General features: G+C 35.1%; 1 protein-coding gene across 8 annotated transcripts in view; it reads left to right on the forward strand.

The window, feature by feature from the left end:
* Window positions 1-15870, forward strand: part of TBC1D5 (TBC1 domain family member 5) — a 542853-nt gene that overhangs the window by 175017 nt on the left and 351966 nt on the right. The window contains exon 4 of one of the 8 annotated variants that reach the window (XM_038570749.1): window positions 14364-14487. The exons of the other annotated variants lie outside the window; for them this stretch is intronic. The gene's annotated coding sequence lies outside the window, so the exon portion shown is untranslated. The remainder of the gene's footprint in view (window positions 1-14363; window positions 14488-15870) is intronic. 8 annotated transcript variants of the gene reach the window in all.

Raw genomic sequence — 15870 nt, forward strand, 5'->3', positions numbered from 1 at the left:
ATTTCCATTTGTGGATTTTTGTAGAGTTAAAATTTGTAGTCATCACATGATATTACCATTGGCTTTTGATTTCACATGTAAATAAATCACTGTACTACCTGCATGCTATTAAGTAGCACCAGTCATAGCACTTAACTCCCAACACTCTCGGATAGGGAATCAAAAATATGAAAATGAAAGAAATGCAAAATTACATTTTAAGACTGTTCTGATGTTGCTGCTAAAATTTTAAATGTTTCTTTAAAGGAGTAAGAGCGTTGCTAGTTACTCTGAGATGCCTTAATTTTATAAGTATGTGATATGAAATTGGTTAGGCATGGTAGCAGTAGGAGGTAAGGAGGGCTTTAATTTATCAGCTAAATGGGTGCTAAATAACCAAAACAGAAGTAATGACCCTTCTGAGACTGAGAGGATTCATTTGAAAACAGTCCTCTTTCATTTTAACCTTATTAACTGTTTGACATTTGTTCTGTTTTCAGATACTCAGAAGTTGTCCTGCTCGTTTCACTTCTGATTATAAAATCAGACTCTAATATCTTAGATTAACTTGGATTAAAATAGCCTATAATGTTCCCCTGTATCAATTACTGTATTCTAGTAAAGATTCCTACTGTTTTTGTTTTGTTTTGCTTCCTAAAGCCCCCTGCTGCTGTTGATTACACCTAGATCTGCTACTGATTGGAACTGTTAAAAGGCAAAGATAGTGTGGCTGGTTGCTGAATCATTTAATTGTAGGACTAATAAGAGATGTTCTCTCCGGGAACTAAAAGAAATAACGACACTGGAATATTATGTATAAGGAGGCCAAGAAATACTATTTTGCACTTTAATAATTTTGAAGGTGTGAAATTTATTTACATGTAACATAATGGAGTAGTATCAGCAGCCTAGTTGGCTTCCTAAACCATATAACTGATCACTGTTGAAAAGAAAAGGGAGGAGAAATTCTAGAGAAAATTTAGTGCTAACAATTATTTTTCCCTGGGAATTGAATATTCTCAGTTTTATCAAAATAAAACAAATGGGATAACTATATAAAAATATGTTAAATCAGGGATCCCTGGGTGGCGCAGCAGTTTGGCGCCTGCCTTTGGCCCAGGGCACGATCCTGGAGACCCAGGATCGAATCCCATGTCAGGCTCCCAGTGCATGGAGCCTGCTTCTCCCTCTGCCTGTGTCTCTGCCTCTCTCTCTCACTGTGTGCCTATCATAAATAAATACTAAAAAAATTTTTTAAAAAATATGTTAAATCAGTAGTTGACACATTTGATAATTTGACAAGAAATTCAAAGTTAAATTTTCATTTCTAATTGAGGCCATATTTGTAAGCCCAATGCACAATATAGAATGAAGTTGTGTAAAATATAAACTCCCCATGAGAACTTTACATAGAAGTTTCAGAATCTAGAGATAGGATTTCTGTGATAGTTACAGATACTTTATGAAGCAACCACAGATTAAGAACAGCTATCAATTTGTACCCTCACTACTTAATAAACTGAGGTCATTAGTCCTGTGACTTAGAGTTACTTAAGGGAGTATAGTTATGTGCAGGTGTATTAAATGATATTTTATGATATTGCTACTCCTTTATGATATAGCTTCTCTTAAAGACATTTCAGTTTCCTAGGTGCAAACTAAATCAATGGTTTTTAAAGTTATGTACATCTTTTGTAAAGTATTGACTTGACTATAACCTGGATTGAGAAACAGTGAATGTTCTTTTAAGAACTTTATTGAAACATTTTAACCAGGAAACTTTGATGAAGGGTGCTGTCAAGAAGAGTGTTGTCAGCAATGCATGTGATAGGTTGGAGAGAGGGAAAGAGGCCAGTTAGACAGGTTTGCACTAAGGCAGCAAGTAGAGTGCTCTAATTGGAATGGTGGCAGAAGTGAAGTGGAATTCAGTGTTGGTATCTTTTATTTTGTGGATGACCCATTGAATCAAGCACCAAAAACTTGAGACAATGGTTGAAATCTTAGTGGTGACTAAGTGAATATTTATGCTGTAAGTAATGAACCATTAGATTGTAAGCTCCTTGAAGACAAAAATTATTCATTTTTGTGGTCTTAGCCCTTGACGCATTACATTGCTTATAGTAGTCATTCAGCCTTTTAACGTGGAAAAAAAGTAAATAAAAGAGAAAGCCCCTGTATTGGTTTGCTAGGGCTGCCATAGCAAAGTGTCATAAACTTAGTGCCAGAAACAAAAGAAATGTACTGTCTCACAGTTTTGGATACTAAAAGTCTGAGGTGAGGTAGGTGTTGGTTCTTTCTGAGGGCTGTAGAGAAAGGAACTGCTCTAGCTCTAGGTTCCTGTCTTTGGTTTGCAGATGGCTGTCTTCTCTCTGTGTCTTCACTTCACATCTTCCATCTGTAGGTGTCTAAATGGCTTCTTTTATACCACTTATAAATAAGAACACCAGTAATATTACATGAAGGCCCACCTTCATGATATCATTTTAACTTCATTTCTTCCTTAAGGCTCTGTCTCCAAATAAGAGCATGCTCTGAGGTACTGGAGGTTAGGACTTAAACATAAGAATTTAGAGGCATCATAATTCAACTAGTAATAACTCTCTTTGAAGTTGATACAGTTGATAGGCCAATGGCTAATGACATTTACAATGAATCAAAAAGTAAAAATGGCCATTCTACAGTTAATGTAGGATAGGGGCCCACAGATATATGTCCCTTTATAATTAATACTATGTAATGTAAGTTTCACCTCACTTTTACTGTTTTTCAATTTATATCTGCAGTTTGACAACTAATCATTGTACTGGTTTCCATCTAGTGGCAGAAATAGGGGATGGGAGGCTGTTGGAAAAGTACAATAGAACTAATTCCCTTGTCTCCTCTTGCACTTTATTTTACCTTGTTTAGAATAATTTAAAGCATTATCTACCCCACCACCCAGATTTCTTAAATTTTAGGAAAACACGCATTATCAGAGTATTGGGAATAATGAAATTGTATTTATAATGTAGTAGGTGGGTTTTTATGTACAACTTTGAACAGGTACTCATTTATCTAGAACAGATGTTCTCCAAGTGTGGTCTCTGGATCAGCAGTGCAACCTTACCTGGGGACAGTTAAAAAAAAAAAGCAAATTCTTAGGCTCTGTTCCAGACCTATGGATCAGAAATTCTAAGGGTGGAGTCCAAAAAATCCGTGTTTTAGTAAGATCTTAAAGTGATTCTGTATGCACCAATATTTGAGAACCACTCATATATTATGAATATAAGTATACTGTACAATGCCTAATTTTATTGTTTTCAGTAATTATAGAAGCTTAGAGTTACATGTATTTTTTCTTTCTAATATTCTTTTGGTTATATTATCTGATATTGAGACCTTGATTAGGAATGGTACCCAAAGTTATTAAATTATTTTTATGGGAAACCTTAATTTTTATTGTTAGTTTATTGTGTGTCTTTCTAGAAATGTTTTATGCATGTAGAAGCAAGGAAATAAATCTCTCTTCTCCCCCCCAATATATGTCTATATATTCTTCTTTCCTAGTTTTTCTCCCTCTACAGATGGTAACATAGGACCTTGCTGTTTTCAGTAATCATTGTACCTTGGAAGACTTTCTGTATCAATGAATCATTCTTTTGTTTGTCTTCCTCTTCTTTCTTTTTTAAAAAGCTATATAGTAATACCATGTCTGCCTTTAGAATAACTTATTTAACAACTTCCCAGTTGATGGACATTTAGGTTTGCTATTTTAAAAATTCCGTGAGAACTATTCTTGTGAGTGGAATACAGAATATTTTTAAAAAGATTCACACTAGAAACTCACATGCATATATAAAAGATATATCTGTATTATTTCATATGTGCAGGTATATTCGTAGTATAGTTTCCTTAAGAATGTAATTACAAGGGCAGCCCAGGTGGCTCAGCAGTTTAGCGCCGCCTTCAGCCCATGGCCTGATCTTGGAGCCCTGGGATCGATTCCCACATCCGGCTTCCTGCATGGAGCCTGCTTCTCCCTCTGCCTGTGTCTCTGCCTCTCTCTCTCCCTCTGTCTCTCATGAGTAAATAAATAAATCTTAAAAAAAAAAAAAAAAAGAAGAACTGATCCAAGGTAATTAAAAAAAAAAAAAAGAATGTAATTACAAGGTCAAATACACACACACACACAGGTAATTTTGATAGCTACTTCCAAATCATCCTTCAAGGAGGTTATACCAGTTTATACCCCCTTTGACAGAATATAAATTATTGTTTCAAAATGTGTTTATTTGAAGGCACACCAGTGTTACATACTGCTGTTATATTTTTGAAGAAAACATCTATGTTAAGCTAAAAAGAAAACACGAAACTTAAACTAGTCTTTAACAAACAGTACATAAAGATTACCTCACAGTTTCTTACATTAAGTTATAATATACTGTAGAAACTTCTTGATGCATAAATTGAAGTAGGATTGAAGATTGTCTCCACTAATCTGAAGTAAATCTACATTTAGTGATTCATTAAAAAGTAATTTTTACATATCTGGTAAAACATATCTTTGAAATAGTTTTGGTTTACTGTCAGTGAGTACTTGGACAATCTTTAAATGTGGGGATTATTTGAGATACTACATATGTAGTTGTTTAAAAATTTATGATTTTTTTTTTGGTAACCGCCATAATGTTTTTAATTAAAACTCTTTTTAGGTTTTTCATTTACGCAGTATCATTGGTTTATATTGTGTTAATCATTTCAAAATTTAAAATGAAGCAGTAGTGAGACATAGAGCATTGGTTTTTTGTGTGTGTTTTTAAAAACATTCTATACTCCACCCACCCTCCCCTCCCCCCCTTTTAACACTCTCTTAACTTAAAACTACGAAACAGATTTTTATTTTAATCTTTGGAACAAAAAATGTTCTCTTGGGCTGATACCAGTACTTTCCATGCCAAGTTACAGACCGGAATCTATTTTTATAGGCCAAGATACAAACCTCTGAAAACCAGAGTTTATAATGGAAACATTGACAGGTCCTTAACTATCACAGCACACATGGCACTGCTGAAATCATAAGGTACAAGGCACAAGATTTCACAAGCTGGGTGAGCATTGAATTTTTCAGTAATTGTATTGTCAAATGCCTTTCAGCTAGGGTTTAATAAGCATCATGTGCAAATGGAGCTATGCTAGGGGCCATGAGAGCACATTGTCTGGGCCTGATTCCTGCCCTCTGAATGCTTGTACTGAAGCACACAGATGCTAAAAAGCACTGGGATAAACCTGTTGGGGGATGGCTCAGAGGAGGGAATTGGTTGGAGAGAAATACGTGAACTTCCTTACGTCTAGATCTAATTTGTGATACAACCCTGAAAATCCTGCATGTTTTTGCATGTAGGTCATTACATTCTGGGTATTATTACAAAGTAGGTAAAACTACTCAATGACATCTTCATTTTAATAGTATCACAGAATAAAGTTTAAACTTTATATTGTTACATAATCAAGCAAGTTTGATATTGAGTACTTAGGTGAATTGAGAACTCACCATTTTATTTTATCTTTGAGAGATCCTGTTTAGGTTAAAAAAAGTAAATAGCCTTCTTCAAAGACTATATTTGATTACTCAGCTTTATATGATTAAAGAAAAATCATTAAAACAATCACTTTGGGTCCTTTGAATCACACTATACATTGTTTTAGTCATATTTAAGTTTAATGGATCTGGTCCTCCTACCATTAGCTATTGAATGCCATCAGTTAACACTAATAAATGACCCTACAGTGTCTTAAGTGCTTTAAAGGGAAATATGAACTCAGAACATGTCAGATACCTTTATGGAAAAATAGTTAAAATGGTTTGAGGTATATATTTAATTTGAATGTTCATGGTAGATTCTTGCATGTGTAACACCAACATTGACTACTTTCTTCCTGCCTTTTCTTTATCTTGTTAAATTCTGGAGAGAAGTGGAGGTGTTATGTCAGATATGCTATCTCAGAGGCATTGTGAAGTGTTAGAGAAAACCAGTATCTTGTGGGAAGATAATGAAGTGATAGTTTGTTGCTACAGATTTTTCAAGTACTGCCAGAAGGAATAGGTAAAAGGAAGATGTTAATTTGAATCTGAATCAGATTTTCTGTTCTAGTTTAAATTTGCTTTATCCATTGACCTATATACATATACGTTTAATAAGATTTAGATAGGAGACATACTTGACATCCCAAGGGGCATCTTTTTATATTTCAGACTTATTTTCCACTAATAAAGAGAATATGGACATTTTTTGAGTAGTTTAAGATTTTTGAATCTGTGATTAAATTTCTTCCCCTAATGTATTAGATATATTGCTTTTGTATCTTGAAGGATGGAAAATTTCTAATGTAAGCTATTTAATTCTGTGTAGTTATACTAGCTCTGGACTAGAGGTTCTCATTTGACCTATTTCTTTAGGGAGTAAAGTATGTATACTAATTCTCTTGTCTGCTTTTTGCCATTGCTGTAGAAAACCTCACCACACATTTCAGGAACTACAGTTTTGATCTTGGTTACTTAAGTAAAAGATAATAATGCCTTATACCTTATTTTATTTATTTTTTATTTTTTTAAGATTTATTTATTTATTCAGAGGGGTGGGGAGGGGGAAGAGACACAGGCAGACGGAGAAGCAGGCTCCATGCAGGGAGCCCGACATAGGACTTGATCCCAGGTCTCCAGGATCACACCCCGGGCTGCAGGCGGTGCTAAATCACTGCGCGCCACAGGGGCTCCCCTATCGCCTTATATTTTAAAAGTAATATTTTATTTCACTGTGAGGTAAAATGAAGGAGTATGTGATGTATCTACATCTATAGACAGACACTGGGTTCCTAGATTTACAGATTTGTCTGCTTTAAAAATTGTTCCAGAAACAAAAGTACAATAATGGATACATATACTACATAAAGCCAAAATCCAGAAGACTTGTTAGAGCCGACTAAACTTAGTCCCTTGTAATTCATATCCTATAGCTGAGAGGGCTAGTAACCACTAAATGTCTGTTGACCTATCAGACAATTCATAAAATCTATTCTATACTGATTCTATTAATAAATTTATCTGATGCGGTCTTACCACTAGCAGTTTCTAACTGAAATAGTTTTGAGGAAGGGCAATATTTTTAATTAGTGAAAGAAGAGACTTCAGTTTTGTTTTGCCTTTGTGCCTCACAAAGCAGAGCTTGTGTGAGTTGGGGTCAAGGTTTTCTTTCCCCAGCTCATTCACATGTTCATCCTCCCCTTACATTTTCTCTTATTAGGACTTGATATACAGATACTGGGCAAGGAGATCCTGACCTTCAGTAGTTGTCATTTACTAAAAGGACTTGAATTCATACAAAATAAAATCAAATTACATTTAGTATTGTACTATTATATGGCTCTTTAATTTTATTGATTAATTGCTTGATAGTAGGTATTTCATTTCTCCAAAAATACTGGAGCATTTTAAGGACTGTCATCTGGCAAGATGCCCTTTTGTGTGACTTGGTTTTCTGTTCTTTGCTATACTTTTTCTATGGTGACTCCTTTTTACCTTATCTTCCTCCTTCTAGTATACCATAGTCTTGAAATTACTTCTAGGACTGATCTTTACCTTTATTCTTAACTTCCTGAGGAAAGACTCTTTTCTGAAGAAGGTCCTGAGTGGCTGACCCAAGTGCTCAATGCTTTTCCTCATTTGCGACATGTAACATCAGCTCTTTCTTGTCATCTCACACTCCCGTGCAAAAAGGCCCCTCATGCCTTTCCATCCAAAGTATAAACGAGAGTCCTTTCATTGCCCTAAAGGACATAAGGGGCCCCTCTCCTTTCCCCCTCCCACCTCCATTTCACTCCACGCCTCACCCTTCTTTATCCCTCCAAAACTCCTAGCTGTTTGCTATTTTAGGGACTTTGCTTTGATATTCCCAGTAAACGTTGCCCTCAAGTGATCTATAGTGGCTTGTTCACTCACTATATTCAAATGCCAACACCTTCTCAGGGCCTCCCAATACTACTTTTCACAAATAAGCTCCCAGCTCCCAAATAAGCTCTTAGTCATGCCCCATCATTCTCTGCCCCTTATCCTATTTACATTTTCTTCATAACGTATGTTACCTCTTGACATGTCAATTATTTTTTATGCTTAGTTTATTGTTTGTCTTTCCCTAGAATGTAAATTCTCTGAGGACAGAGACTTTGTCTTGTTCACTTCTAAATGACTACCTTCTAGATTAGCTGCTGACATACGGGAGGGTCCAACAAGTATTTACTAAATTAAATGAATGTTACACCTGTGTAGCCCCTGCTTTCTCCAGTTTCTGCTTCCTTCGTTTATTTCTCAGTAAACAAAATGAGAAAATATTATGTGAAATCTAATTGCAGTATATAAGATAGAGAACAAATCTTATGGGATTATTTGAAGGATTTGTATTTTTGAACTGAAAGTGCCCTTCTTCTGTCTTTGCTCTCATTCGAATAACCCAATCGTATAAACATCTCCATCAGAGTAGTGGCAAGGATGGTGATAGTAATAACAATAATAGCTAGTATTTATGGAGTGCTTACTATGTATGTGCCCAGTATTTTGCTCAGTTCTTCAGGTTTGTTAGTTTAATCCCCAAAAAACCTGTGAAATGGGTATTTTCTCATTTTACTTTAAAGAAACTGAGGGACAAGGAGTTTAACCAGCTTACCTACGGTCAGATAGTTAATAAGGGCATTTCCTCAAATTGAGCCTAGAAAATATGACTATTACTTCTGTCAACAAAAGTAGATTATGGAAGTTTTCTTTTGTGGATATTGTAAAGCATAGTAGTGGAAAGAAGTATGATGCTGGTATATTCTAGCAGGGGCTTTTCTTCTTAGGGCTATTCTTGCTATTTCATATTCTCAGAAGACAGCCTGTTTTTGCTCACTTTTTCCTTACTGGAAGTAGAAATATGGGTTTGGCTTTTACATGATCCAGTGTCTGATCATGTTAACTGTTAAGAGCAGAATGGAATGGAGTTAGGAGAAGGAGCAATTGAGATGAACTTTGGGAAGTAATTAATAGGATCTGGTCTGATAGATATTTATTCAGTAATATTTACTGTTACTTGCCAGATCATGTTTTTGATTTTTTTTAAGAAAATATTTCAGAGAGACAGGAATGGAGTGGGATAGGTTTTCTTGACCAAGAGTAGTTGCCCAAATAAATAGAAAGAGGTAGGAGAATAGTGGATGTCTTTAGAAAATGAAAAGATATGAAGGAGAAGATTAGAAAGTTAGATGAGGGTAGATCATGAAAGGCATTGAGAACCTGTAGATGTATTTATATGTCAGCAGGTATAATGGAACCATGATTATCTCTTGACCTTTTAGGGCTGGAGCTCTCCTAATACATCTCCTTTGCTATGGGATGCTGTCCTGCATTACATGCTATGTACATTTTCTGTATTTTGCCTCCTATCAGATTCTGAGTGTCAAGACAGCAAGGATGTTGCCTCTCCTCGTTCTTTATTCTGTGGTGTTCCTTTCCTAGTGCCAATAGACATAGTGGGAAGCCAGTAGGGATGTCTTAAAATGAATTTCTAAATTAATTCTGAATTCATGTCCCATCCTCTTAGTGTGTGCCATTGAGCTGCTATCCTTAACCTGCTAGTTTCAATATCCACATATATAAAATAGAGATGATAATGATAAGATGCTGGTAAGATGCTGAGGAGATTAAATGGGATAACAACATAAAGCACAGTGTCTGGCATTTACCAAGCATTTAGTAAAATACTAGTTATCATCAGTACTGAATACCTCTCTTAGCGTAGAGAAAGCATTGAACCAAATTATCATAATCATTTTTATTTCTTTTTTGTTCAGGAACATAATCTATTTTCATTATGCCCTATTTACAAAGGGAAATTTGGTTTTCTTCTTTTCTTTTCTTTTCTTTCTTTCTTTCTTTCTTTCTTTCTTTCTTTCTTTCTTTCTCTCTCTCTCTCTCTCTCTCTCTCTCTCTTTCTTTCTTTCCTCTTTTCTTTCTTTCTTTCTTTCTTTCTTTCTTTCTTTCTTTCTTTCTTTCTTTCTTTCTTTCTTTCTTTCAGAGAGAGAGAGCATGAGCTGGGGGAAAGGGCAAGGCAGACTCCTCACTGAACAGGGAGCCTGATGCAGATTCTCAGTGTCAAGACACTCTGGGATCATGACCTGAGCTGAAGGTAGACACTCCACCACTGAGCCACCTAGGCATCCCCATACTTCTGATTTTTTTTAATACTGTATTTTTTTAAATTTTTTTTTAACTTTTATTTTTTTATGATAGGCACACAGTGAGAGAGAGAGAGAGAGAGAGGCAGAGACACAGGCAGAGGGAGAAGCAGGCTCCATGCACCGGGAGCCCGACTTGGGACTCGATCCCGGATATCCAGGACCGCGCCCTGGGCCAAAGGCAGGCGCCAAACCACTGCGCCACCCAGGGATCCCTAATACTGTATTAAAGTTACTATGGGGATGCCTGGGTGGCTCAGTGGTTGAGCGCGTGCCTTCAGCCCAGGGCCTGATCCTTGAGTCCCAGGATTGAGTCCCACATTGGGCTCCCTGCATGGAGCCTGCTTCTCCCTCTGCCTGTGTCTCTGCCTCTCTTTCTGTGTCTCTCATGAATAAATAAATAAAATCTTAAAAAAAAAATAAAGTTACTATGTATCCAGGATTTATTTATTTATTTTTTAAATCCTATAAATTATCAAGCAAAGGACCACCACATGGCTGAAAACTGGGCAAAAGATATGAATAGGAAGCTCTTAGAAAAGGAGACCCAAATGGCTAGTATATAGATGTGAGAGTTTACTTTTATGCATCAACTTGAGTGGGCCACAGGTATTCCTAGATATTTGGTCAGACATTATTGCAGGTGTTTTTGTGAGGGTGTTTTGGATGAAATTATTAGTTAAACGGGCAGAAGCAGATTGGCCTTTATAACGTGGGTGGGCCTTAACTAATTTGTTGAAGTGCTGAATAGAACAAAAGCCTGACCTTACTCCTGGCAAAAGGAATTCTATTGCAGACTGACTGGGACTTCATCTGCGTCATCTCTGTCTAATGGCCTTCCAGCCATATCATTGACTTCTCCTATCTGACAGCCTTTGAACTGGAATATTGGCTTTTCCTGCATCTCCAGCCTATCTTCCTATCCTTACCAGTTGAACTTGCCAGGTGTATAATTGTGAGAACCAATTCCTTATAATAAAACTCCCTGTTTTTCCTATTTTTTTCTTTGAAATCTTCTATTGGTTTGTTTCTCTGGAGAACCCTGACTAATAGAACAGATGAAAGGATTTTCAATCAGGAAGTAGTCAGGGAGATGCTAATAAAAACCACAATGAGATACCACTTCATACCATTCAGATTGGGGGGAAGAAAAAGGCCCATGATACTAAGAGCTAGCAGGGGTGTAGAGAAATAGGAACTGTCCCATACCAAAACGTAAATTGGTATAGCCACTTTGAGTAGAATTTTGGCAATATTTTGTTAAAGATAGGCAAACAATTTGATCTAGCAATTTCAATTATAGATTAAAATTACTAGATTTGTCATCAATAAGATTGCATTAAATGTTAAGATATATCTTAAAATTTAATTTTGTGTTAACATGATTCCCATGAAGACTTTTTCATGATCCATTTTTTTATTTGGTTGCTTATTTAACTATGGATGTATGTATAAGGCCTGCCTAAGAGCTCATAGACTTAGACAGGATATGTAATAAAATAATTTTTGAAATGAGATGGTTTAAAGAAAGTATATATCAAGAATTTCAGGAATGCCTGGGTAGCTCAGTGGTTCAGCATCTGCTTTCAGCACAGGGCTTGATCCCAGAGTTCTAGGATCAAGTCTTACATCAGGCTTCTGGCAGGGAGCTGCTTCACCCTCTGCCTACATCTCTGCCTCTCTCCCTGTGTCTCTCATGAATAAATAAATGAAATCTTTTTTTTTTTTTTAAAGATTTTATTTATTTATTAGAGAGAGAGAGAGAGGCAGAGGGAGAAGCAGGCCCCACACAGGGAGCCCGATGTGGGACTCGATCCTGGGTCTCCAGGATTATGCCCTGGGCTGAAGGCGGTGCTAAACTGCTAAGCCACCGGGGCTGCCCAAATGAAATCTTTAAAAAGAAAAAAAAAAAAAAAAAAAAGAATTTCAGTCACTATGTCCATTGTGAAATTTTAGTAGTTACTGAAAAATATGGATTAGTTTTCATACATTTTTGGGGGGTTTAAAATTCCTCTGTCAGTAAATTGCTGGAATAATTTTGTACAAAATAATCCTAATGTTCCAAGAAGATGTGCATGACATATAAAAATAATCCATGTCATACTAAAAGGCAAAATATTAGTTTCTCATACAAGAAAGAGAAAAGATCATACCAATGTATTTGTGTAACTATATAAGTTTACTGCTTTGACCACTTATGTTCCCTTATTACTGAGCCTTTGGCTTAGGTCATGATCCCAGGGTCCTGGAATTGAACATTGGGCTTCCTACTCAGCGGGGATCCTACTTCTCTCCCTCTCTTCCCTGGTTGTGCGCTCTTCCTTACTTAAATAAATAAATCTTTAATTCTTTTATTTTTATTTTTTTGCAAAGTGAGAGTATATTTGGATTTGTGGGGCGGTGAGGGGGGGGTGCGGGATTATTATCTGGTTTCAAAAGCCTCAATAGGAAAAAATTACCTTATAATAATGTCACCTGAAGTGCTTGATCATGTTTAGTTAGTTCTATTAGAAGTTAAGATAAAATTTCCAGGTCCTAAACAGTTTTCTTTTTCTTTTTTTTTCCTAAACAGTTTTCAAAACTTCAGATCTCTATTTACTTAACTCAATACATAAATAGCACATTATAATTCCAAGTGACTGTGTCCTTGTTTTGTAAATGGTAAAGCATGGCATGAAGTTTATAGTCCACCTTTAAAGTGTTTGCTGAGGTTTAGGCATACATTATGAAAATTTTAGAAATTGTGCAGTGTTTTTATTTAAATCAGTATGCTAAGAAATATATATGCCTAATGTACTTATCTTTTAAACATTTATTGTTCCGTGAAGTTTTTGAGAAAATGTGCTACTGTCTTCTGCTAGAGTATATACACAGGAAGAAGTATGTATATTTATTAGTAAAACTGTCTGGCTGTTGGAATATGGTTTGTGTAGCCTCTCTCTTGTCCCCGTGTATACCCACATTACTATTTGTGTATTTATTGTTTTGTTAATTGCACTCTTTCATCAATCCTTTCAGGTCTTCATTTGTTCTTCATGGCATTCAAGGAATTTTTCTGGTTTTTCAGTATGCATTGATGTCTTGAAAAATTCTTCAATAGTAGCTATAGAACCCTTATGCCTTGTGACATCAGGATATCATGTGAACGTTGTGTTTCATTTTCTGTCTTTTATACTTAACTCTTCTTTCTTTATCTATATTTCATTTTATCAGTGCTTTAAATTTATCATCTTGTAAAAACGAAATGTAGACAATTTTAGTCTCATTTTGATGGCCCATAATGTTTACATTGTTAAGCTATATATATACTTCTGTTTTCTTAAATGAACATCTAAATGGTTTGGGTGTTAGTAAACACAGAAGTTATATGTACACAAGTCTCTTTTGGAGATGGAAAAGATGGAACCATTACAATCAACACAGGATAGCAAAGACTGAGACAATCCTTCAAGTCCTATCACTTTCCTATCACTTTCCAAATTCATTATTTTAGATAAATTACTCTTTTAAGTGATTGTTATTTTCTGTAGAATTGTAGAATATCTATATATATTTATACGTCATTAGGTTGGAGAATTGGAATTTTTCTTGTCCCTATAAATAATGATGATCTTCTATTATAGTCGAAACATTTTTGTGTTCAAACAGGCTTCTTGGTTCTTATGCCAAATATATAGAAGCTACTACCACATGAGCAAATAAGCTAGTCATTTTTGAAGTCACTAATCAGTTAAATTGGCGTTTTCATATGGAGTTTGAAATGTCTTCACATTATGCATTTTTTTTTTTAAATTTAAGGTCACATTCAGAGCTTAGATTCTAATGTATCATGCATATTTACTAACATTTTATTTACAATATGAGAATGAAAATATATATTTCAGTAAGAGTGATCTCAACAAGTTAACAAAGTTCAGTTTTCTCTGTGTTGTCTTTTGTTTTTTTCCCTTAATGCACCTGTATTCCTTAGGGGTAAAGACAATCTCCCTATAAAAATAGTCATGTACTCTGTCTCCATTCAGCTGAGTTCTCAGCAGCTCTTAGGTTTTTGTCAGATTGTTAAATTTTTCTGCATTTGGTAGCTGATGATTGCCATTAAAAAGTTGGTTTGTTCATTTGTTTATTATTATATTTCTTTGCAGTTACTTAGGGAGATTGAAAGACAAGTTGCTGTGGGCTCAGGTCATTTGAGTAGTGTATCTTTGTCTTTTCCATTAAGTGATTACTACATAGAACTTTGGAAAAACACCTCTTTCCTGCTTTGGGGTAAGTTTTTTTTTGGATCTTACTCTCAGAGTTTTGATCTCATTTAATCCTTGGGACTCCTGTAATAAGCATACCACATATTTTCCCATAGATACTCATCTTTGTTTATCTACTGGTAGGGTTGTTAGATAAAGAACAGGTTGCACAATTAAATTTGAATATCAAGTAAATTATGGATACCTTTTAGTATAAATATGTTACAAATATTACTTTTTTTCTGAAATTCAAATTTAATTGGGCATCTGTATTTTTACTTCAGTTAATAATTTTAATTAATTAGCTAGTGCTAAGTCTTGCAACCTATTTTCTGGGCTCTTTCCTCATTAAACTTTGAGCTAGTTGGATGAAGAGGTGTACCCTAATTCATCTATACCTAGTTTTCCTATCTCCATGGTAGGCTAGTGATTTTTACCAACTGAAAGAATAAAATCTCTAATCAGCAATAATGTTTCTTTATTTGAGTATTTACAAAGCAGCTATGTTCAACTGAGTTTGTCCTTTTATGTAAGTTAAATTCATTGAAAATAATCATGTTTCAATGAGTTGAAGATCTCAGTATTAATTTTAAAAAAATTCATCACTCTTTCTCTTCCTTTCTCTTCATCATCTCTTTTTCCCCTTCTCTTTCCAGCTCTTACTATAATTAGCTAGCATTAACAGCAAATGTTTACTTTAGTTAAATTATTCAGGACATTTATTTTACTTGTCAAAGGTTAGATCAGGTTGTTGTTTGAACTGGTAATTAAATGCAGACTAATATGCTCTCGTATTTATATGCAATATAAGCCTGGTTCCTCATCATTCTGTATAATTTTGATGTTCAAGGCTGACATTTCAAAAAGGTTTTCTCTTTTCAAATATTGCTCATTCTTCTTGAACTCCTAATTGTTTGTTATAGTTACCTTGATTTTATGAAAACCTGACTGAATAGTTTAAAGGATAGAGGTGTTCTCTCTATAAAATAGGGACAGTAACAATTGGAAGTAATTTTGTATGGCTGTGTAATAACAAAAGATTTGGTCACTGGCTGAGCTACTTTTCCAGTCTTTGCATCTTGAGCATCTATCTGTTCTAGAGAACTCTGAGACTAAATGAGGATACACTGTGGAGAGCTTTTTGTTAGGCCACTTTCACTTTTTATAATGCTGAATTTTCTCTTGGTTTATACAGTCACTACTGCCACTTTCTATTAATTTATAACATTTGAATATTTGAAAGGCCAATTATATTCTTATTTTGTAATATAAAATACTTAAGCCCACTTATGAACATTTCATATATTCTACTTATTTCTGATTATATATATTATTTATGAATCTAGTTTATTTTTATAGTGGATGATTTACCCTAAACATCTTGTTCTGATAGCCTGGAAACTATCAG

The sequence above is a fragment of the Canis lupus genome, chromosome 23 (genome assembly GCF_011100685.1).
Source record: "Canis lupus familiaris isolate Mischka breed German Shepherd chromosome 23, alternate assembly UU_Cfam_GSD_1.0, whole genome shotgun sequence".
In the NCBI taxonomy this organism is placed as follows: Eukaryota; Metazoa; Chordata; class Mammalia; order Carnivora; family Canidae; genus Canis; species Canis lupus.